The sequence below is a fragment of the Pleurodeles waltl genome, chromosome 8 (assembly GCF_031143425.1).
Source record: "Pleurodeles waltl isolate 20211129_DDA chromosome 8, aPleWal1.hap1.20221129, whole genome shotgun sequence".
NCBI classification, from domain to species: Eukaryota; Metazoa; Chordata; class Amphibia; order Caudata; family Salamandridae; genus Pleurodeles; species Pleurodeles waltl.
Genome location: NC_090447.1, coordinates 637,197,294 through 637,220,479, shown reverse-complemented (window position 1 = coordinate 637,220,479; position 23,186 = coordinate 637,197,294).

The following is a 23,186-nucleotide window of genomic DNA, read 5'->3' as shown; positions in this document are numbered from 1 at the left end:
AGGTTTGCAAAGGATTCTAAGTAACAGAACCTGGAGAGACCCACATATCACCCCATGTAGGATTCCCCTAGGTGGCTAGTTTTAAAAAATGCGCATGTTTGGTAGGTTTCCTTAGGTGCCGGCTGAGCTAGAAGCCAAAATCCACAGCTAGACACTTTGCAAAAAATAGCTGTTTTCTTTGGGAAAATGTGATGTGTCCACATTGTGTTTTGGGGCATTTCCTGCCATGGGTACTAGGCCTACCCACACAAGTGAGCTACCACTTTTATCGGGAGACTTGGGGGAACGCTGGGTGAAAGCAAATTTGTGTCTCCCATCAGATTCCTGAACTTTCTGTCACCGAAATGAGAGGATAAAGTGTTTTTTTGGCAAAATTTTAAGGTTTGCAAAAGATTCTGGGTAACAGACCCAGGTGAGAGCCACACAAGTCACGACATCTTAGATTCACCTAGGTGTCTAGTTTTCAAAAATGTGCAGGGTTGCTAGGTTTCCCTAGGTGACGGCTGAGCTAGAGGCCAAAATCTACAGCTGGGCCCTTTGAAAAAATCAGCTCTCTTTTCTTTGGGAAAATGTGATGTGTCTACATTGTGTTTTGAGGCATTTCTTGTCGCGGGTGTTAGGTCTACCCACACAAGTGAGGTACCAGTTTTATTGGGGGAGTTGAGGGAATACTGCGTGGAAGAAACTTTGTGGCTCCTCTCAGATACCAGAACTTTCTGTCACCGAAATGAGAGGAAAAAGTGTTTTTTTCGGCCAAATTTTGAGGTTTGCAAAGTATTCTAAGTAACAGAACCTGGATAGACCCACACATCACCCCACCTTGGATTCCCCTAGGTGGCTAGTTTTAAAAAACACACAAGTTTGGTAGGTTTTCTTAGGTGCCGGCTGAGCTAGAGTCCAAAATCCACAGCTAGACACTTTGCAAAAAACAGCTGTTTTCTTTGGAAAAATGTGATGTGTCCACATTGTGTTTTGGGGCATTTCCTGCCATGGGTGCTAGGCCTACCCACACAAGTGAGGTACCATTTTTATTGGGAGACTTGGGGGAGCGCTGAGTGAAATGACATATGTGCCTCCCATCAGATTCCTGAACTTTCTGTCACCGAAATGAGAGGATAAAGTTTATTTTTGGCCAAATTTTAAGGTTTGTAAAAGATTCTGGGTAACAGATCCTGGTGAGAGCCCCACAAGTCACCCATTTTAGATTCCCCTAGGTGTCTAGTTTTAAAAAATGTGCAGGTTTGCTAGGTTTCCCTAAGTGACGGCTGAGCTAGAGGCCAAAATCCACAGCTAGGCCCTTTGCAAAAAACAGCTCTGTTTTCTTTGGGAAAATGTGATGTGTCTAAATTGTGTTTTGAGGCATTTCTTGTCGCAGGTGTTAGGCCTAACCACACAAGTGAGTTACCAGTTTTATTGGGGGAGTTGAGGGCATGCTGGGTGGAAGAAAATTTGTGGCTCCTCTCAGATACCAGAACTTTCTGTCACCGAAATGAGAGGAAAAAGTGTTTTTTTGGCCAAATTTTGAGGTTTGCAAAGGATTCTAAGTAACAGAACCTGGAGAGCCCCACACATCACCCCATCTTGGATTCCCCTAGGTGGCTAGTTTTGAAAAACACACAGGTTTGGTAGGTTTCCTTAGGTGTCAGCTGAGCTAGAGGCCAAAATCCACAAATAGACACTTTGCAAAAAAACTGCTCTCTTTTCTTTGGGAAAATGTGATGTGTCCACATTGTGTTTTGGGGCAATTCCTGCCATTGGTGCTAGGCCTACCCACACAAGTGAGGTACCATTTTTATCGGGAGACTTGGGAGAACGCTGGGTGAAAGGAAATTTGTCACTCCCATCAGATTCCTGAACTTTCTGTCACCGAAATGAGAGGATAATGTGTTTTTTGGGCCAAATTTTAAGGTTTGCAAAGGATTCTGGGTAACAGACCCTGGTGAGAGCCGCATAAGTCACCCCATCTTAGATTCCCCTAGGTGTCTAGTTTTAAAAAATGTGCAGGTTTGCTATGTTTCCCTAGGTGACGGCTGAGCTGGAGGCCAAGATCCACAGCTAGGCATTTTGCAAATAACAGCTGTTTTGTTTGGGAAAATGTGATGTGTCCACATTGTGTTTTGGGCCTTTTCTGCCGTGGGTGCTAGGCCTACCCACACAAGTGAGGTACCATTTTTATCGGGAGACTTGGGGGAACGCTGGGTGAAAGGAAATTTGTGGCTTCCATCAGATTCCTGAACTTTTTGTCACCGAAATGAGAGGATAAAGTGTTTTGGGCCAAATTTTAAGGTTTGCAAAGGACTCTGGGTAATAGACCCTGCTGAGAGCCGCACAAGTCACCCCATCTTGGATTCCTCTAGGTGTCTAGGTTTAAAAAAAGTGCAGGTTTTCTAGGTGTCCCTAGGTGAGGGCTGAGCTAGAGGCCAAAATCCACAGCTAGGCATTTTGAAAAAATAGCTCTGTTTTCTTTGGGAAAATGTGATGTGTCTGCATTGTTTTTTGGGGTATTTCTTGTTGCGGGTGTTAGGCCTACCCACGCAAGTGAGATACCAGTTTTATTGGGAGACTTGAGGGAATGCTGGGTGGAAGAAACTTTGTGGCTCCTCTCATATACCAGAACTTTCTGTCACCGAAATGAGAGGAAAAAGTGTTTTATTTGGCCAAATTTTGAGGTTTGCAAAGGATTCTAAGTAACAGAATCTGGAGAGCCCCACACATCACCCCATCTTGGATTCCCCTAGGTGGCTAGTTTTAAAAAACGTGCATGTTTGGTAGGTTTCCTTAGGTGCCGGCTGAACTAGAGGCCAAAATCCACAGCTAGGCACTGATCAGTATAGGGAAAGGTGCGGAAGACATTATGACGCGAAGGGTTAATTAGCTTGAACAGTGTAGATGAGAGTGATGCCTGCTGAAACCCGAACAACGTGGAAAAGTTCACGATCTTCGCCTTTAAGCTTGTTTTTTTAACATTCCATAGATAAACTTATTCGCAGCTGCATGTGTAAGAAACAGGTTCTGTAGGAGATTCCGTCTCAACCTTGAGAACGAGACCATAGTAAAAAGATGGAATGAAAACAATGGCGAGGGAATGGCAGAGCAGCCAAGAGACATGTGCTGATAACATAGCTAGAAAATGCTGGAAAGGGATAGAATCCAAGCTTCAGGTTATTTAAGCACTGAAGTGCGGGTGAGGGGATTGAAGCTTGGAGATGGAGTTGTGAAAGCAGTCATCTCCAGGCCCAGCGCTGCCTCCATGTTTTGCTGTTCAGAGACCGTGACGCTCGAGGGGGAGAGAGGTCCAATGGGGTGGTAGAGGGCTTCCCAGCATTTCGTGGACTAAGTTAAGTTCCACCCAGGGATGAAAGGCCTTTGTTTCTCTGTTCTATTATAATGGTTAATTATTATGCTTGCACTGTGTTTATAATCTGAAGTATTCGGCTTGTTTATATTTTTTGATTTCTGAACATCGTAGTGTGAGCTTGCTGCAGTAATTGAAACATGCATTTTGGTATGCAGTTAATCAAAGCTTATCTGAAGTATTCAGCTTGTTTATATTTTGCTTTCTGAACATCGTAGTGTGACGCATTATGGTATACAGTTAATCAAAGCTTATATCTGTCAATGAACTCTTTGCTCATATATATATATAGATGCTTTTTGTAGTGTACTCATATATATATAGAAGCTCTTCATTGCTATTTTTATCCTACCATTGTTGATGTGCTCAATGCATACATTTATCTGAAATTCTAGTAAAGCTAAATTGTATTCATAATTGGCGTGTGGTCCTTCATTGAGCGTCGTTATTGACTTATACCGAACAGGTGTCAACCAGTCACTTGGATAAGACAGGCACTTTGCAAAAAACAGTTCTGTTTTCTTTGGGAAAATGTGATGTGTCCACATTGTGTTTTGGAGCATTTCCTGCCGTGGGTGCTATGCCTACCCACACAAGTGAGGCACCATTTTTATCGGGAGACTTGGGAGAACGCTGGGTGAAAGGAAATTTGTGGCTCCCATCAGATTCCTGAACTTTCTGTCACCGAAATGACAGGATAAAGTGTTTTTTTGGCCAAATTTAAAGGTTTGCAAAGGATTCTGGGTAACAGACCCTGGTGAGAGCCGCACAAAGTCACCCCATCTTAGATTCCCCTTGGTGTCTAGTTTTCGAAAATGTGCAGGTTTGCTAGGTTTCCCTAGGTGACGGCTGAGCTGGAGGCCAAAATCCACAGCTAGGCACTTTGCAAAAAACAGCTCTGTTTTCTTTGGGAAAATGTGATGTGTCTACATTGTGTTTTGAGGCATTTCTTGTCGCAGGTGTTAGGCCTACCCACACAAGTGAGGTACCAGTTTATTGGGAGACTGGAGGGAATACTGGGTGGAAGAAAATTTGTGGCGCCTCTCAGATACCAGAATTTTCTGTCACCTAAATGAGAGGAAAGAGTGTTTTTTTTGGCCAGATTTTGAGGTTTGCAAAGGATTCTAAGTAACAGAACCTGGAGAGACCCACATATCACCCCATCTAGGATTCCCCTAGGTGGCTAGTTTTCAAAAACGTGCATGTTTGGTAGGTTTACTTAGGTGCCGGCTGAGCTAGAGGCCAAAATCCACAGCTAGACACTTTGCAAAAAACAGCTGTTTTCTTTGGGAAAATGTGATGTGTCCACATTGTGTTTTGGGGCATTTCCTGCCATGGGTACTAGGCCTACCCACACAAGTGAGGTACCACTTTTATCGGGAGACTTGGGGGAACACTGGGTGAAAGCAAATTTGTGTCTCCCATCAGATTCCTGAACTTTCTGTCACCGAAATGAGAGGATAAAGTGTTTTTTTGGCAAAATGTTAAGGTTTGCAAAAGATTCTGGGTAACAGACCATGGTGAGAGCCACACAAGTCACCACATCTTAGGTTCCCCTAGGTGTCTAGTGATAAAAAATGTGCAGGGTTGCTAGGTTTCCCTAGGTGACGGCTGAGCTAGAGGCCAAAATCCACAGCTAGACACTTTGCAAAAAACAGCTCTGTTTTCTTTGGGAAAATGTGATTTGTCCACATTGTGTTTTGGGGCATTTTCTGCCATGGGTGCTAGGCCTACCCACACAAGTGAGGTACCATTTCTATCAGGAGACTTGGGGGAATGCTGGGTGAAAGGAAATGTGTGGCTCCCATCAGATTCCTGAACTTTCTGTCACCGAAATGAGAGGATAAAGTGTTTTTTTGGCCAAATTTTAAGGTTTGCAAAGGATTCTGGGTAACAGACCCTGGTGAGAGCTGCACAAGTCGCCCCATCTTAGATTCCCCTAGGTGTCTAGTTTTAAAAAATGTGCTGATTTGCTAGGTTTCCCTAGGTGACTGCTATGTTAGAGGCCAAAATCCACAGTTAGGCCTTTGCAAAAAACAGCTCTGTTTTCTTTGGGAAAATGTGATGTGTCTACATTGTGTTTTGAGGCATTTCTTGTCGCAGGTGTTAGGCCTACCCACACAAGTGAGGTGCCAGTTTTATTGGGAGAGTTGAGGGAATCCTGGGTGGAAGAAAATTTGTGGCTCCTCTCAGATACCAGAACTTTCTGTCACCGAAATGAGAGGAAAAAGTGTTTTTTTCGGCCAAATTTTGAGGTTTGCAAAGGATTCTAAGTAACAGAACCTGGAGAGACCCACACATCACCCCACCTTGGATTCCCCTAGGTGGCTAGTTTTCAAAAACACGCAGGTTTGGTAGGTTTTCTCAGGTGCCGGCTGAGCAAGAGGCCAAAATCCACAGCTAGACACTTGGGAAAAAACAGCTCTGTTTTCTTTGGGAAAATGTGATGTGTCCACATTGTGTTTTGGGGCATTTCCTGCCATGGGTGCTAGGCCTACCCACACAAGTGAGGTACCATTTTTATCGGGAGACTTGGGAGAATGCTTGGTGAAAGGAAATATCTGGCTCCCATCAGATTCCTGAACTTTCTGTCACCGAAATGAGAGGATCAAGTGTTTTTTTGGCCAAATTTTAAGTTTTGCAAAGGATTCTGGGTAACAGACACTGGTGAGAGCTGCACAAGTCGCCCCATCTTAGATTCCCCTAGGTGTCTAGTTTTAAAAAATGTGCTGATTTGCTAGGTTTCCCTAGGTGACTGCTATGTTAGAGGCCAAAATCCACAGTTAGGCCTTTGCAAAAAACAGCTCTGTTTTCTTTGGGAAAATGTGATGTGTCTGCATTGTGTTTTGAGTCATTTCTTGTCGCGGGTTTTAGGCTTACCCACACAAATGAGGTACCAGTTTTATTTGGAGAGTTGAGAGAATGCTGGGTGGAAGAAAATGTGTGGCTCCTCTCAGATACCAGAACTTTCTGTCACCGAAATGAGAGGAAAAAATATTTTGTTTCTGGCAAATTTTGAGGTTTGCGAAGGATTCTAAGTAACAGAACCTGGAGAGACCCACACATCACCCCACCTTGGATTCCCCTAGGTGGCTAGTTTTCAAAAACACACAGGTTTGGTAGGTTTTCTTAGGTGCCGGCTGAGCTAGAGGCCAAAATCAACAGCTAGACACTTTGCAAAAAACAGCTGTTTTCTTTGGAAAAATGTGATGTGTCCACATTGTGTTTTGGGGCATTTCCTGCCATGGGTGCTAGGCCTACCCACACAAGTGAGGTACCATTTTTATTGGGAGACTTGGGGGAGCGCTGAGTGAAATGACATTTGTGCCTCCCATCAGATTCCTGAACTTTCTGTCACCGAAATGAGAGGATAAGGTTTTTTTTTGGCCAAATTTTAAGGTTTGTAAAAGATTCTGGGTAACAGATCCTGGTGAGAGCCCCACAAGTCACACCATTTTAGATTCCCCTAGGTGTCTAGTTTTAAAAAATGTGCAGGTTTGCTAGGTTTCCCTAAGTGACGGCTGAGCTAGAGGCCAAAATCCACAGCTAGGCCCTTTGCAAAAAACAGCTCTGTTTTCTTTGGGAAAATGTGATGTGTCTAAATTGTGTTTTGAGGCATTTCTTGTCGCAGGTGTTAGGCCTAAACACACAAGTGAGTTACCAGTTTTATTGGGGGAGTTGAGGGAATGCTGGGTGGAAGAAAATTTGTGGCTTCTCTCAGATACCAGAACTTTCTGTCACCGAAATGAGAGGAAAAAGTGTTTTTTTTGGCCAAATTTTGAGGTTTGCAAAGGATTCTAAGTAACAGAACCTGGAGAGCCCCACACATCACCCCATCTTGGATTCCCCTAGGTGGCGAGTTTTGAAAAACACACAGGTTTGGTAGGTTTCCTAAGGTGTCGGCTGAGCTAGAGGCCAAAATCCACAAATAGACACTTTGCAAAAAAACAGCTCTCTTTTCTTTGGGAAAATGTGATGTGTCCACATTGTGTTTTGGGGCAATTCCTGCCATTGGTGCTAGGCCTACCCACACAAGTGAGGTACCATTTTCATCGGGAGACTTGGGAGAACGCTGGGTGAAAGGAAATTTGTCACTCCCATCAGATTCCTGAACTTTCTGTCACCGAAATGAGAGGATAATGTGTTTTTTGGGCCAAATTTTAAGGTTTGCAAAGGATTCTGGGTAACAGACCCTGGTGAGAGCCGCATAAGTCACCCCATCTTAGATTCCCCTAGGTGTCTAGTTTTAAAAAATGAGCAGGTTTGCTATGTTTCCCTAGGTGACGGCTGAGCTGGAGGCCAAGATCCACAGCTAGGCATTTTGCAAATAACAGCTCTGTTTTGTTTGGGAAAATGTGATGTGTCCACATTGTGTTTTGGGCCTTTTCTGCCGTGGGTGCTAGGCCTACCCACACAAGTGAGGTACAATTTTTATCGGGAGACTTGGGGGAACGCTGGGTGAAAGGAAATTTGTGGCTTCCATCAGATTCCTGAACTTTTTGTCACCGAAATGAGAGGATAAAGTGTTTTGAGACAAATTTTAAGGTTTGCAAAGGACTCTGGGTAATAGACCCTGCTGAGAGCCGCACAAGTCACCACATCTTGGATTCCCCTAGGTGTCTAGGTTTAAAAAAAGTGCAGGTTTTCTAGGTTTCCCTAGGTGAGGGCTGAGCTAGAGGCCAAAATCCACAGCTAGGCATTTTGAAAAAATAGCTCTGTTTTCTTTGGGAAAATGTGATGTGTCTGCATTGTTTTTTGGGGTATTTCTTGTTGCGGGTGTTAGGCCTACCCACGCAAGTGAGATACCAGTTTTATTGGGAGACTTGAGGGAATGCTGGGTGGAAGAAACTTTGTGGCTCCTCTCATATACCAGAACTTTCTGTCACCGAAATGAGAGGAAAAAGTGTTTTATTTCGGCCAAATTTTGAGGTTTGCAAAGGATTCTAAGTAACAGAATCTGGAGAGCCCCACACATCACCCCATCTTGGATTCCCCTAGGTGGCTAGTTTTCAAAAACGTGCATGTTTGGTAGGTTTCCTTAGGTGCCGGCTGAGCTAGAGGCCAAAATCCACAGCTAGGCACTGATCAGTATAGGGAAAGGTGCGGAAGACATTATGACGCAAAGGGTTAATTAGCTTGAACAGTGTAGATGAGAGTGATGCCTGCTGAAACCCGAACAACGTGGAAAAGTTCACGATCTTCGCCTTTAAGCTTGTTTTTTTAACATTCCATAGATAAACTTATTTGCAGCTGAATGTGTAAGAAACAGGTTGTGTAGGAGATTCCGTCTCAACCTTGAGAACGAGACCATAGTAAAAAGATGGAATGAAAACAATGGCGAGGGAATGGCAGAGCAGCCAAGAGACATGTGCTGATAACATAGCTAGAAAATGCTGGAAAGGGATAGAATCCAAGCTTCAGGTTATTTAAGCACTGAAGTGCGGGTGAGGGGATTGAAGCTTGGAGATGGAGTTGTGAAAGCAGTCATCTCCAGGCCCAGCGATGCCTCCATGTTTTGCTGTTCGGAGACTGTGACGCTCGAGGGGGAGAGAGGTCCAATGGGGTGGTAGAGGGCTTCCCAGCATTTCGTGGACTAAGTTAAGTTCCTCCCAGGGATGAAAGGCCTTTGTTTCTCTGTTCTATTATAATGGTTAATTATTATGCTTAAACTGTGTTTATAATCTGAAGTATTCGGCTCGTTTATATTTTTTGATTTCTGAACATCGTAGTGTGAGCTTGCTGCAGTAATTGAAACATGCATTTTGGTATGCAGTTAATCAAAGCTTATCTGAAGTATTCAGCTCGTTTATATTTTGCTTTCTGAACATCGTAGTGTGACGCATTATGGTATACAGTTAATCAAAGCTTATATCTGTCAATGAACTCTTTGCTCATATATATATAGATGCTTTTTGTAGTGTACTCATATATATATAGAAGCTCTTCATTGCTATTTTTATTCTACCATTGTTGTTGTGCTAAATGCATACATTTATCTGAAATTCTAGTAAAGCTAAATTGTATTCATAATTGGCGTGTGGTCCTTCATTGAGCGTCGTTATTGACTTATACCGAACATGTGTCAACCAGTCACTTGGATAAGACAGGCACTTTGCAAAAAGCAGTTCTGTTTTCTTTGGGAAAATGTGATGTGTCCACATTGTGTTTTGGAGCATTTCCTGCGGTGGGTGCTATGCCTACCCACACAAGTGAGGCACCATTTTTATCGGGAGACTTGGGAGAACGCAGGGTGAAAGGAAATTTGTGGCTCCCATCAGATTCCTGAACTTTCTGTCACCGAAATGACAGGATAAAGTGTTTTTTTTGCCAAATTTAAAGGTTTGCAAAGGATTCTGGGTAACAGACCCTGGTGAGAGCCGCACAAAGTCACCCCATCTTAGATTCCCCTTGGTGTCTAGTTTTCGAAAATGTGCAGGTTTGCTAGGTTTCCCTAGGTGACGGCTGAGCTGGAGGCCAAAATCCACAGCTAGGCACTTTGCAAAAAACAGCTCTGTTTTCTTTGGGAAAATGTGATGTGTCTACATTGTGTTTTGAAGCATTTCTTGTCGCAGGTGTTAGGCCTACCCACACAAGTGAGGTACCAGTTTATTGGGAGACTTGAGGGAATACTGGGTGGAAGAAAATGTGTGGCTCCTCTCAGATACCAGAATTTTCTGTCACCTAAATGAGAGGAAAGAGTGTTTTTTTGGCCAGATTTTGAGGTTTGCAAAGGATTCTAAGTAACAGAACCTGGAGAGACCCACATATCACCCCATCTAGGATTCCCCTAGGTGGCTAGTTTTCAAAAACGTGCATGTTTGGTAGGTTTACTTAGGTGCCGGCTGAGCTAGAGGCCAAAATCCACAGCTAGACACTTTGCAAAAAACAGCTGTTTTCTTTTGGAAAATGTGATGTGTCCACATTGTGTTTTGGGGCATTTCCTGCCATGGGTACTAGGCCTACCCACACAAGTGAGGTACCACTTTTATCGGGAGACTTGGGGGAACACTGGGTGAAAGCAAATTTGTGTCTCCCATCAGATTCCTAAACTTTCTGTCACCGAAATGAGAGGATAAAGTGTTTTTTTGGCAAAATGTTAAGGTTTGCAAAAGATTCTGGGTAACAGACCATGGTGAGAGCCACACAAGTCACCACATCTTAGATTCCCCTAGGTGTCTAGTGATCAAAAATGTGCAGGGTTGCTAGGTTTCCCTAGGTGACGGCTGAGCTAGAGGCCAAAATCCACAGCTAGACACTTTGCAAAAAACAGCTCTGTTTTCTTTGGGAAAATGTGATGTGTCCACATTGTGTTTTGGGGCATTTCCTGCCATGGGTGCTAGGCCTACCCACACAAGTGAGGTACCATTTCTATCAGGAGACTTGGGGGAATGCTGGGTGAAAGGAAATGTGTGGCTCCCATCAGATTCCTGAACTTTCTGTCACCGAAATGAGAGGATAAAGTGTTTTTTTGGCCGAATTTTAAGGTTTGCAAAGGATTCTGGGTAACAGACCCTGGTGAGAGCTGCACAAGTCGCCCCATCTTAGATTCCCCTAGGTGTCTAGTTGGAAAAAATGTGCTGATTTGCTAGGTTTCCCTAGGTGACTGCTATGTTAGAGGCCAAAATACACAGTAAGGCCCTTTGCAAAAAACAGCTCTGTTTTCTTTGGGAAAATGTGATGTGTCTACATTGTGTTTTGAGGCATTTCTTGTCGCAGGTGTTAGGCCTACCCACACAAGTGAGGTGCCAGTTTTATTGGGAGAGTTGAGGGAATCCTGGGTGGAAGAAAATTTGTGGCTCCTCTCAGATACCAGAACTTTCGGTCACCGAAATGAGAGGAAAAAGTGTTTTTTCAGCCAAATTTTGAGGTTTGCAAAGGATTCTAAATAACAGAACCCGGAGAGACCCACACATCACCCCACCTTGGATTCCCTTAGGTGGCTAGTTTTCAAAAACACGCAGGTTTGGTAGGTTTTCTCAGGTGCCGGCTGAGCAAGAGGCCAAAATCCACAGCTAGACACTTTGCAAAAAACAGCTCTGTTTTCTTTGGGAAATTGTGATGTGTCCACATTGTGTTTTGGGGCATTTCCTGCCATGGGTGCTAGGCCTACCCACACAAGTGAGGTACCATTTTTATCGGGAGACTTGGGAGAATGCTGGGTGAAAGGAAATATCTGGCTCCCATCAGATTCCTGAACTTTCTGTCACCGAAATGAGAGGATAAAGTTTTTTTGGGCCAAATTTTAAGGTTTGCAAAGGATTCTGGGTAACAGACCCTGGTGACAGCCGCACAAGTCGCCCCATCTTAGATTCCCCTAGGTGTCTAGTTTTAAAAAATTTGCAGGTTTGCTAGGTTTCCCTAGGTGACGGCTGAGCTAGAGGCCAAAATCCACAGCTACGCCCTTTGCAAAAAACAGCTCTGTTTTTTGGGGGAAAATGTGATGTGTCTGCATTGCGTTTTGAGGCATTTCTTATCGCGGGTGTTAGGCCTACCCACACAAATGAGGTACCAGTTTTATTGGGAGAGTTGAAAGAATGCTGGGTGGAAGAAAATTTGTGGCTCCTCTCAGATACCAGAACTTTCTGTCACCGAAATGGGAGGAAAAATTATTTTTTTTCTGGCAAATTTTGAGGTTTGCAAAGGATTCTAAGTAACAGAACCTGGAGACCCCCACACATCACCCCATCTTGGATTCCCCAAGGTGGCTAGTTTTTCAAAAACACGCAGATTTGGTAGGTTTTCTTAAATGCCGGCTGAGCTACAGGCCAAAATCCACAGCTAGACACTTTGCAAAAAACAGCTGTTTTCTTTGGGAAAATGTGATGTGTCCACATTGTTTTTGGGGCATTTCCTGCCATGGGTGCTAGGCCTACCCACACAAGTGAGGTACCATTTTTATAGGGAGACTTGGGGGAACGCTGGGTGAAAGGAAATTTGTCACTCCCATCAGATTCCTGAACTTTCTGTCGCCAAAATGAGAGGGTAAAGTGTTTTTTATGCCAAATTTTAAGGTTTACAAAGGATTCTGGGTAACAGACCCTGGTGAGAGCCGCATAAGTCACCCCATCTTAGTTTCCACTAGGTGTCTAGTTTTCAAAAATGTGCAGGTTTGCTATGTTTCCCTAGGTGACGGTTGAGCTAGAGGCCAAAATCCACAGCTAGGCACTTTGCAAAAAACAGGTCTGTTTTGTTTGGGAAAATGTGATGTTTCCACATTGTGTTTTGGGCCTTTCCTGCCGTGGGTGCTAGGCCTACCCACACAAGTGAGGTACCATTTTTATCGGGAGACTTGGGGGAACGCTGGGTGAAAGGAAATTTGTGGCTTCCATCAGATTCCTGAACTTTTTGTCACTGAAATGAGAGGATAAAGTGTTTTGGGGCCAAATTTTACGGTTTGCAAAGGACTCTGGGTAATAGACCCTTTTGAGAGCCGCACAAGTCACCCCATCTTAGATTCCTCTAGGTGTCTAGGTTTAAAAAAAGTGCAGGTTTTCTAGGTTTCCCTAGGTGACGGCTGAGCTAGAGGCTAAAATCCACAGCTAGGGCCTTTGCAAAAAACAGCTCTGTTTTCTTTGGGAAAATGTGATGTGTCTACATTGTGTTTTGAGGCATTTCTTGTCGCGGGTGTTAGGCCTACCCACACAAGTGAGGTACCAGTTTCATTGGGAGAGTTGAGGGAATCCTGGGTGGAAGAAAATGTGTCGCTCCTCTCAGATACCAGAACTTTCTCTCACCGAAATGAGAGGAAAAAGTGTTTTTTTCGGGCAAATTTTGAGGTTTGCAAAGGATTCTAAGTAACAGAACCTGGAGAGACCCACACATCACCCCACCTTGGATTCCCCTAGGTGGCTAGTTTTCAAAAACACGCAGGTTTGGTAGGTTTTCTTAGGTGCAGACAGAGCAAGAGGCCAAAATCCACAGCTAGACACTTTGCAAAAAACAGCTCTGTTTTCATTGGGAAAATGTGATGTGTCCACATTGTGTTTTGGGGCATTTCCTACCAGGGGTGCTAGGCCTACCCACACAAGTGAGGTACCATTTTTATTGGGAGACTTGGGTAAATGCTGGGTGAAAGGAAATATCTGGCTCCCATCAGATTCCTGAACTTTCTGTCACTGAAATGAGAGGATAAAGTGTTTTTTTGGCCACATTTTAAGGTTTGCAAAGGATTCTGGGTAACAGACCCTGGTGAGAGCCGCACAAGTCACCCCATCTTAGATTCCCCTCGGTGTCTAGTTTTAAAAAATGTGCAGGTTTGCTAGGTTTCCCTAACTGACGGATGAGCTGGAGGCCAAAATCCACAGCTAAGCCCTTTGCAAAAAACAGCTCTGTTTTCTTTGGGAAAATGTGATGTGTCTAAATTGTGTTTTGAGGCATTTCTTGTCGCAGGTGTTAGGCCTACCTACACAAGTGAGTTACCAGTTTTATTGGGAGAGTTGAGGGAATCCTGGGTGGAAGAAAATTTGTGGCTCCTCTCAGATACCAGAACTTTCTGTCACCGAAATGAGAGGAAAAGGTGTTTTTTTTGGCCAAATTTTGAGGTTTGCAAAGGATTCTAAGTAACAGAACCTGGAGAGACCCACACATCACCCCACCTTGGATTCCCCTAGGTGGCTAGTTTTCAAAAACACGCAGGTTTGGTAGGTTTTCTTAGGTGCCGGCTGAGCAAGAGGCCAAAATCCACAGCTAGACACTTTGCAAAAAACAGCTCTGTTTTCTTTGGGAAAATGTGATGTGTCCACATTGTGTTTTGGTGCATTTCCTGCCAGGGGTGCTAGGCCTACCCACACAAGTGAGGTACCATTTTTATTGATAGACTTGGGTAAATGCTGGGTGAAAGGAAATATCTGGCTCCCATCAGATTCCTGAACTTTCTGTCACCAAAATGAGAGGATAAAGTGTTTTTTTTGCCAAATTTTAAGGTTTGCAAAGGATTCTGGGTAACAGACCCTGGTGAGAGCCGCACAAGTCGCCCCATCTTAGATTCCCCTCGGTGTCTAGTTTTAAAAAATGTGCAGGTTTGCTAGGTTTCCCTAACTGACGGCTGAGCTGGAGGCCAAAATCCACAGCTAGGCCCTTTGCAAAAAACAGCTCTGTTTTCTTTGGGAAAATGTGATGTGTCAAAATTATGTTTTGAGGCATTTCTTGTCGCAGGTGTTAGGCCTACCTACACAAGTGAGTTACCAGTTTTATTGGGAGAGTTGAGGGAATCCTGGGTGGAAGAAAATTTGTGGCTCCTCTCAGACACCAGAACTTTCTGTCACCAAAATGAGAGGAAAAAGTGTTTTTTTTGGCCAAATTTTGAGGTTTGCAAAGGATTCTAAGTAACAGAACCTGGAGAGCCCCACACATCACCCCATCTTGGATTCCCCTAGGTGGCTAGTTTTCAAAGACACGCAGGTTTGGTAGGTTTCCTTTGGTGCCGGCTGAGCTAGAGGCCAAAATCCACAAATAGACACTTTGCAAAAAAACAGCTCTGTTTTCTTTGGGAAAATGTGATGTGTCCACATTGTGTTTTGGGGCAATTCCTGCCATTGGTGCTAGGCCTACCCACACAAGTGAGGTACCATTTTTATCGGGAGCCTTGGGGAACGCTGGGTGAAAGAAAATTTGTCACTCTCATCAGATTCCTGAACTTTCTGTCACCGAAATGAGAGGATAAAGTGTTTTTTATGCCAAATTTTAAGGTTTACAAAGGATTCTGGGTAACAGACCCTGGTGAGAGCCGCATAAGTCACCCCATCTTAGTTTCCCCTAGGTGTCTAGTTTTCAAAAATGTGCAAGTTTGCTATGTTTCCCCAGGTGACGGCTGAGCTAGAGGCCAAAATCCACAGCTAGGCACTTTGCAAAAAACAGGTCTGTTTTGTTTGGGAAAATGTGATGTTTCCACATTGTGTTGTGGGCCTTTCCTGCCATGGGTGCTAGGCCTACCCACACAAGTGAGGTACCATTTTTATCGGGAGACTTGGGGGAACGCTGGTTGAACGGATATTTGTGGCTTCCATCAGATTCCTGAACTTTTTGTCACCGAAATGAGAGGATAAAGTGTTTTGGGGCCAAATTTTACGGTTTGCAAAGGACTCTGGGTAATAGACCATGGTGAGAGCCGCACAAGTCACCCCATCTTAGATTCCCCTAGGTGTCTAGGTTTCAAAAAAGTGCAGGTTTTCTAGGTTTCCCTAGGTGACGGCTGAGCTAGAGGCTAAAATCCACAGCTAGGGCCTTTGCAAAAAACAGCTCTGTTTTCTTTGGGAAAATGTGATGTGTCTACATTGTGTTTTGAGGCATTTCTTGTCGCGGGTGTTAGGCCTACCCACACAAGTGAGGTACCAGTTTCATTGGGAGAGTTGAGGGAATCCTGGGTGGAAGAAAATGTGTGGCTCCTCTCACATACCAGAACTTTCTGTCACCAAAATTAGAGGGAAAAGTGTTTTTTTTGGCCAAATTTTGTGGTTTGCAAAGGATTCTAAGTAACAGAACCTGGAGAGACCCACACATCACCCCACCTTGGATTCCCCTAGGTGGCTAGTTTTCAAAAACACGCAGGTTTGGTAGGTTTTCTTAGGTGCCGACTGAGCAAGAGGCCAAAATCCACAGCTAGACACTTTGCAAAAAACAGCTCTGCTTTATTTGGGAAAATGTAATCTGTCCACATTGTGTTTTGGGGCATTTCGTGCCATGGGTGCTAGGCCTACCCACACAAGTGAGGTACCATTTTTATTGGGAGACTTGGGTAAATGCTGGGTGAAAGGAAATATCTGGCTCCCATCAGATTCCTGAACTTTCTGTCACCGAAATGAGAGGATAAAGTGTTTTTTTGGCCACATTTTAATGTTTGCAAAGGATTCTGGGTAACAGACCCTGGTGAGAGCCGCACAAGTCACCCCATCTTAGATTCCCCTCGGTGTCTAGTTTTAAAAAATGTGCAGGTTTGCTAGGTTTCCCTTACTGACGGCTGAGCTGGAGGCCAAAATCCACAGCTAGGCCCTTTGCAAAAAACAGCTCTGTTTTCTTTGGGAAAATGTGATGTGTCTAAATTGTGTTTTGAGGCATTTCTTGTCGCAGGTGTTAGGCCTACCTACACAAGTGAGTTACCAGTTTTATTGGGAGAGTTGAGGGAATCCTGGGTGGAAGAAAATTTGTGGCTCCTCTCAGATACCACAACTTTCTGTCACCGAAATGAGAGGAAAAAGTGTTTTTTTGGCCAAATGTTGAGGTTTGCAAAGGATTCTAAGTAACAGAACCTGGAGAGCCCCACACATCACCCCATCTTGGATTCCCCTAGGTGGCTAGTTTTCAAAGACACGCAGGTTTGGTAGGTTTCCGTAGGTGCCGGCTGAGCTATAGGCCAAAATCCACAAATAGACACTTTGCAAAAAAACAGCTCTGTTTTCTTTGGGAAAATGTGATGTGTCCACATTGTGTTTTGGGGCAATTCCTGCCATTGGTGCTAGGCCTACCCACACAAGTGAGGTACCATTTTTATCGGGAGCCTTGGGGGAACGCTGGGTGAAAGAAAATTTGTCACTCCCATCAGATTCCTGAACTTTCTGTCACCGAAATGAGAGGATAAAGTGTTTTTTATGCCAAATTCTTAGGTTTACAAAGGATTCTGGGTAACAGACCCTGGTGAGAGCCGCATAAGTCACCCCATCTTAGTTTCCCCTAAGTGTCTAGTTTTCAAAAATGTGCAGGTTTGCTATGTTTCCCTAGGTGACGGCTGAGCTAGAGGCCAAAATCCACAGCTAGGCACTTTGCAAAAAACAGGTCTGTTTAGTTTGGGAAAATGTGAAGTTTCCACATTGTGTTTTGGGCCTTTCCTGCCGTGTGTGCTAGGCCTACCCACACAACTGAGGTACCATTTTTATCGGGAGACTTGGGGGAACGCTGGGAGAAAGGAAATTTGTGGCTCCTCTCAGATTCCTGAACTTTTTGTCACCGAAATGAGAGGATAAAGTGTTTCTTATGCCAAATTTTACGGTTTGCAAAGGACTCTGGGTAATAGACCCTGGTGAGAGCCGCACAAGTCACCCCATCTTAGATTCCCCTAGGTGTCTAGGTTTCAAAAAAGTGCAGGTTTTCTAGGTTTCCCTAGGTGACGGCTGAGCTAGAGGCTAAAATCCACAGCTAGGGCCTTTGCAAAAAACAGCTCTGTTTTCTTTGGGAAAATGTGATGTGTCTACATTGTGTTTTGAGGCATTTCTTGTCGCGGGTGTTAGGCCTACCCACACAAGTGAGGTACCAGTTTCATTGGGAGAGTTGAGGGAATCCTGGGTGGAAGAAAATGTGTGGCTCCTCTCACATACCAGAACTTTATGTCACCAAAATTAGAGGGAAAAGTGTTTTTTTTGGCCAAATTTTGTGGTTTGCAAAGGATTCTAAGTAACAGAACCTGGAGAGACCCACACATCACCCCACCTTGGATTCCCCTAGGTGGCTAGTTTTCAAAAACACGCAGGTTTGGTAGGTTTTCTTAGGTGCCGACTGAGCAAGAGGCCAAAATCCACAGCTAGACACTTTGCAAAAAACAGCTCTGCTTTATTTGGGAAAATGTAATCTGTCCACATTGTGTTTTGGGGCATTTCGTGCCATGGGTGCTAGGCCTACCCACACAAGTGAGGTACCATTTTTATCGGGAGACTTGGGGGAATGCTGGGTGAAAGGAAATATTTGGCTCCCATCAGATTCCTCAACTTTCTGTCACCGAAATGAGAGGATAAAGTGTTTTTTGGGCCAAATTTTAAGGTTTGCAAAGGATTCTGGGTAACAGACCCTGATGAGAGCCACACAAGTCACCCCATCTTAGATTCCCCTAGGTGTCTAGTTTTAAAAAATGTGCAGGTTTGCTAGGTTTCCCTTGGTGACGGCTGAGCTAGAGGCCAAAATCCACAGCTAGGCACTTTGCAAAAAACAGCTCTGTTTTGTTTGGGAAAATGTGATGTGTCCACATTGTGTTTTGGGCCTTTCCTGACGTAGGTGCTTGGCCTACCCACACAAGTGAGGTACCATTTTTATTGGGAGAGTTGAAGGAATGCTGGGTGGAAGAAAATTTGTGGCTCCTCTCAGATACCAGAACTTTCTGTCACCGAAATGAGAGGAAAAAGTGTTTTTTTTCTGGCGAATTTTCAGGTTTGCAAAGGATTCTAAGTAGCAGAACCTGGAGACCCCTACACATCACCCCATCTTGGATTCCACTAGGTGGCAAGTTTTCAAAAACACGCAGGTTTGGTAGGTTTTCTTAGGTGCCGGCTGTGCTAGAGGCCAAAATCCACAGCTAGACACTTTGCAAAAAACAGCTGTTTTCTTTGGGAAAATGTGATGTGTCCACATTGTGTTTTGGGGCATTTCCTGCCATGTGTGCTAGGCCTACCCAAACAAGTGGGGTACCAGTTTTATTGGGGGAGTTGAGGGAATCCTGGGTGGAAGAAAATGTGTGGCTCCTCTCAGATACCAGAACTTTCTGTCACCGAAATGAGAAGAAAAAGTGTTTTATTCGGCCAAATTTTGAGGTTTGCAAAGGATTCTAAGTAACAGAACCTGGAGAGACCCACACATCACCCCACCTTGGACTCCCCTAGGTGGCCAGTTTTAAAAAACACGCAGGTTTGGTGGGTTTTCTTAGGTGCAGACTGAGCAAAAGGCCAAAATCCACAGCTAAACACTTTGCAAAAAACAGCTCTGCTTTATTTGGGAAAATGTGATCTGTCCACATTGTGTTTTGGGGCATTTCCTGCCATGGGTGCTAGGCCTACCCACACAAGTGAGGTACCATTTTTATCGGGAGACTTGGGGGAATGCTGAGTGAAAGGAAATATCTGGCTCCCATCAGATTCCTGAACTTTCTGTCACCGAAATGAGAGGATAAAGTGTTTTTTATGCCAAATTTTAAGGTTTACAAAGGATTCTGGGTAATAGAGCCTGGTGAGAGCCGCATAATTCACCCCATCTTAGATTCCCCTAGGTGTCTAGTTTTCAAAAATGTGCAGGTTTGCTATGTTTCCCTAGGTAACGGCTGAGCTAGAGGCCAAAATCCACAGCTAGGCACTTTGCAAAAAACAGGTCTGTTTTGTTTGCGAAAATGTGATGTTTCCACATTGTGTTTTGGGCTTTCCTGCCGTGGGTGCTAGGCCTACCCACACAAGTGAGGTACCATTTTTATCGGGAGACTTGGGGGAACGCTGGGTGAAAGGAAATTTGTGGCTTCCATCAGATTCCTGAACTTTTTGTCACTGAAATGAGAGGATAAAGTGTTTTGGGGCCAAATATTTACGGTTTGCAAAGGACTCTGGGTAATAGACCCTGGTGAGAGCCGCACAAGTCACCCCATCTTAGATTCCCCTAGGTGTCTAGGTTTAAAAAAAGTGCAGGTTTTCTAGGTTTCCCTATGTGACGGTTGAGCTAGAGGCTAAAATCCACAGCTAGGGCCTTTGCAAAAAACAGCTCTGTTTTCTTTGGGAAAATGTGATGTGTCTACATTGTGTTTTGAGGCATTTCTTGTCACGGGTGTTAGGCCTACCCACACAAGTGAGGTACCAGTTTCATTGGGAGAGTTGAGGGAATCCTGGGTGGAAGAAAATGTGTTGCTCCTCTCAGATACCAGAACTTTCTGTCACCGAAATGAGAGGAAAAAGGTTTTTTTTCGGCCAAATTTTGAGGTTTGCAAAGGATTCTAAGTAACAGAACCTGGTGAGACCCACACATCACCCCACCTTGGATTCCCCTAGGTGGCTAGTTTTCAAAAACACGCAGGTTTAGTAGGTTTTCTTAGGTGCCGACTGAGCAAGAGGCCAAAATCCACAGCTAGACACTTTGCAAAAAACAGCTCTGCTTTATTTGGGAAAATGTGATCTGTCCACATTGTGTTATTGGGCATTTCGTGCCATGGGTGCTAGGCCTACCCACACAAGTGAGGTACCATTTTTATCGGGAGACTTGGGGAAATGCTGGGTGAAAGGAAATATCTGGCTCCCATTAGATTCCTCAACTTTCTGTCACCAAAATGAGAGGATAAAGTGTTTTTTTGGCCAAATTTTAAGGTTTGCAAAGGATTCTGGGTAACAGACCCTGGTGAGAGCCACACAAGTCACCCCATGTTAGATTCCCCTAGGTTTCTAGTTTTCAAAAATGTGCAGGTTTTCTAGGTTTCCATAGTTGACGGCTGAGCTAGAGGCCAAAATCCACAGCTAGGCACTTTGCAAAAAACAGCTCTGTTTTGTTTGGGAAAATGTGATGTGTCCACATTGTGGTTTGGGCCTTTCCTGCCGTAGGTGCTAGGCCTACCCACACAAGTGAGGTACCATTTTTATTGGGAGAGTTGAGGGAATGCTGGATGGAAGAAAATTTGTGGCTCCTCTCAGATACCAGAACTTTCTGTCACCGAAATGAGAGGAAAAAGTGTTTTTTTCTGGCAAATTTTGAGGTTTGCAAAGGATTCTAAGTAACAGAACCTGGAGAGACCCACACATCACCCCACCTTGGATTCCCCTAGGTGGCTAGTTTTCAAAAACACGCAGGTTTGGTAGGTTTTCTTAAGTGCCGGCCTAGCTAGAGGCCAAAATCCACAGCTAGACACTTTGCAAAAAAACAGCTGTTTTCTTTGCGAAAATGTGATGTGTCCACATTGTGTTTTGGGGCATTTCCTGCCATGGGTGCTAGGCCTACCCACACAAGTGAGGTACCATTTTTATCGGGAGACTTGGGGGAACGCTGGGTGAGAGGAAATTTGTCACTCCCATCAGATTCCTGAACTTTCTGTCGCCAAAATGAGAGGATAAAGTGTTTTTTTGGCCAAATTTTAAGGTTTGCAAAGGATTCTGAGTAACAGACCCTGGTGAGAGCCACATAAGTCACCCCATCTTAGATTCCCCTAGGTGTCTAGTTTTAAAAAATTTGCAGGTTTGCTAGATTTCCCTAGGTGACGGCTGAGCTAGAGGCCAAAATCCACAGCTAGGCACTTTGCAAAAAACAGCTCTGTTTTGTTTGGGAAAATGTGATATGTCCACATTGTGTTTTGGGCCTTTCATGCCGTGGGTGCTATGCCTACCCACACAAGTGAGGTACCATTTTTATCGGGAGACTTGGGGGAATGCTGGGTGAAAGGAAATTTGTCACTCCCATCAGATTCCTGAACTTTCTGTCGCCAAAATAAGAGGATAAAGTGTTTTGGGGCCAAATTTTAAGGTTTGCAAAGGATTCTGAGTAACAGACCCTGGTGAGAGCCACATAAGTCACCCCATCTTAGATTCCCCTAGGTGTCTAGTTTTAAAAAATTTGCAGGTTTGCTAGATTTCCCTAGGTGACGGCTGAGCTAGAGGCCAAAATCCACAGCTAGGCACTTTGCAAAAAACAGCTCTGTTTTGTTTGGGAAAATGTGATATGTCCACATTGTGTTTTGGGCCTTTCATGCCGTGGATGCTATGCCTACCCACACAAGTGAGGTACCATTTTTATCGGGAGACTTGGGGGAATGCTGGGTGAAAGGAAATTTGTGGCTTCCATCAGATTCCTGAACTTTTTGTCACCGAAATGAGAGGATAAAGTGTTTTGGGGCCAAATTTTAAGGTTTGCAAAGGACTCTGGGTAATAGACCCTGGTGAGAGACGCACAAGTCACCCCATCTTAGATTCCCCTAGGTGTCTAGGTTTAAAAAAAGTGCAGGTTTTCTAGGTTTCCCTGGGTGACGGCTGAGCTGGAGGCCAAAATCCACAGCTAGGCCCTTTGCAAAAAACAGCTCTGTTTTCTTTGGGAAAATGTGATGTGTCTAAATTGTGTTTTGAGGCTTTTCTTGTCGCAGGTGTTAGGCCTACCTACACAAGTGAGTTACCAATTTTATTGGGAGACTTGAGGGAATGCTGGGTGGAAGAAAATTTGTGGCTCCTCTCAGATACCAGAACTTTCTGTAACCTAAATGAGAGGAAAGAGTGTTTTTTTGGCCAGATTTTGAGGTTTGCAAAGGATTCTAAGTAATAGAACTTGGAGAGACCCACATATCACCCCATCTTGGATTCCCCTAGGTGTCTAGTTTTAAAAAATTTGCAGATTTGCTAGGTTTCCCTAGGTGACGACTGAGCTAGAGGCCAAAATCCACAGCTAGGCACTTTGCAAAAAACAGCTCTGTTTTCTTTGCGAAAATGTGATGTGTCCACATTGTGTTTTGGGGTATTTCCTGCCATGGGTACTAGGCCTACCCACGCAAGTGAGGTACCACTTTTATCGGGAGACTTGGGGTAACGCTGGGTGAAAGGAAATTTGTGTCTCCCATCAGATTCCTGAACTTTCTGTCACCGAAATGAGAGGATAAAGTGTTTTTTTGGCTAAATTTTAAGGTTTGCAAAGGATTCTGGGTAACAGACCCTGGTGAGAGCCGCACAAGTCACCCCATCTTAGATTCCCCTTGGTGTCTAGTTTTAAAAAATGTGCTGGATTGCTAGGTTTCCCTAGTCGACGGCTGAGCTAGAGGCCAAAATCTACAGCTAGGCCCTTTGCAAAAAACAGCTCTGTTTTCTTTGGGAAAATGTGATGTGTCTACATTGTGTTTTGAGGCATTTCTTGTTGCGGGTGTTAGGCCTTCCCACACAAGTGAGGTGCCAGTTTTATTGGGAGAGTTGAGGGAATCCTGGGTGGAAGAAAATTTGTGGCTCCTCTTAGATACCAGAACTTTCTGTCACCGAAATGAGAGGAAAACGTGTTTTTTTTGGCCAAATTTTGAGGTTTGCAAAGGATTCTAAGTAACAGAACATGGAGAGACCCACACATCACCCCACCTTGGATTCCCCTAGGTGGCTAGTTTTCAAAAACACGCAGGTTTGGTAGGTTTTCTTAGGTGCCGGCT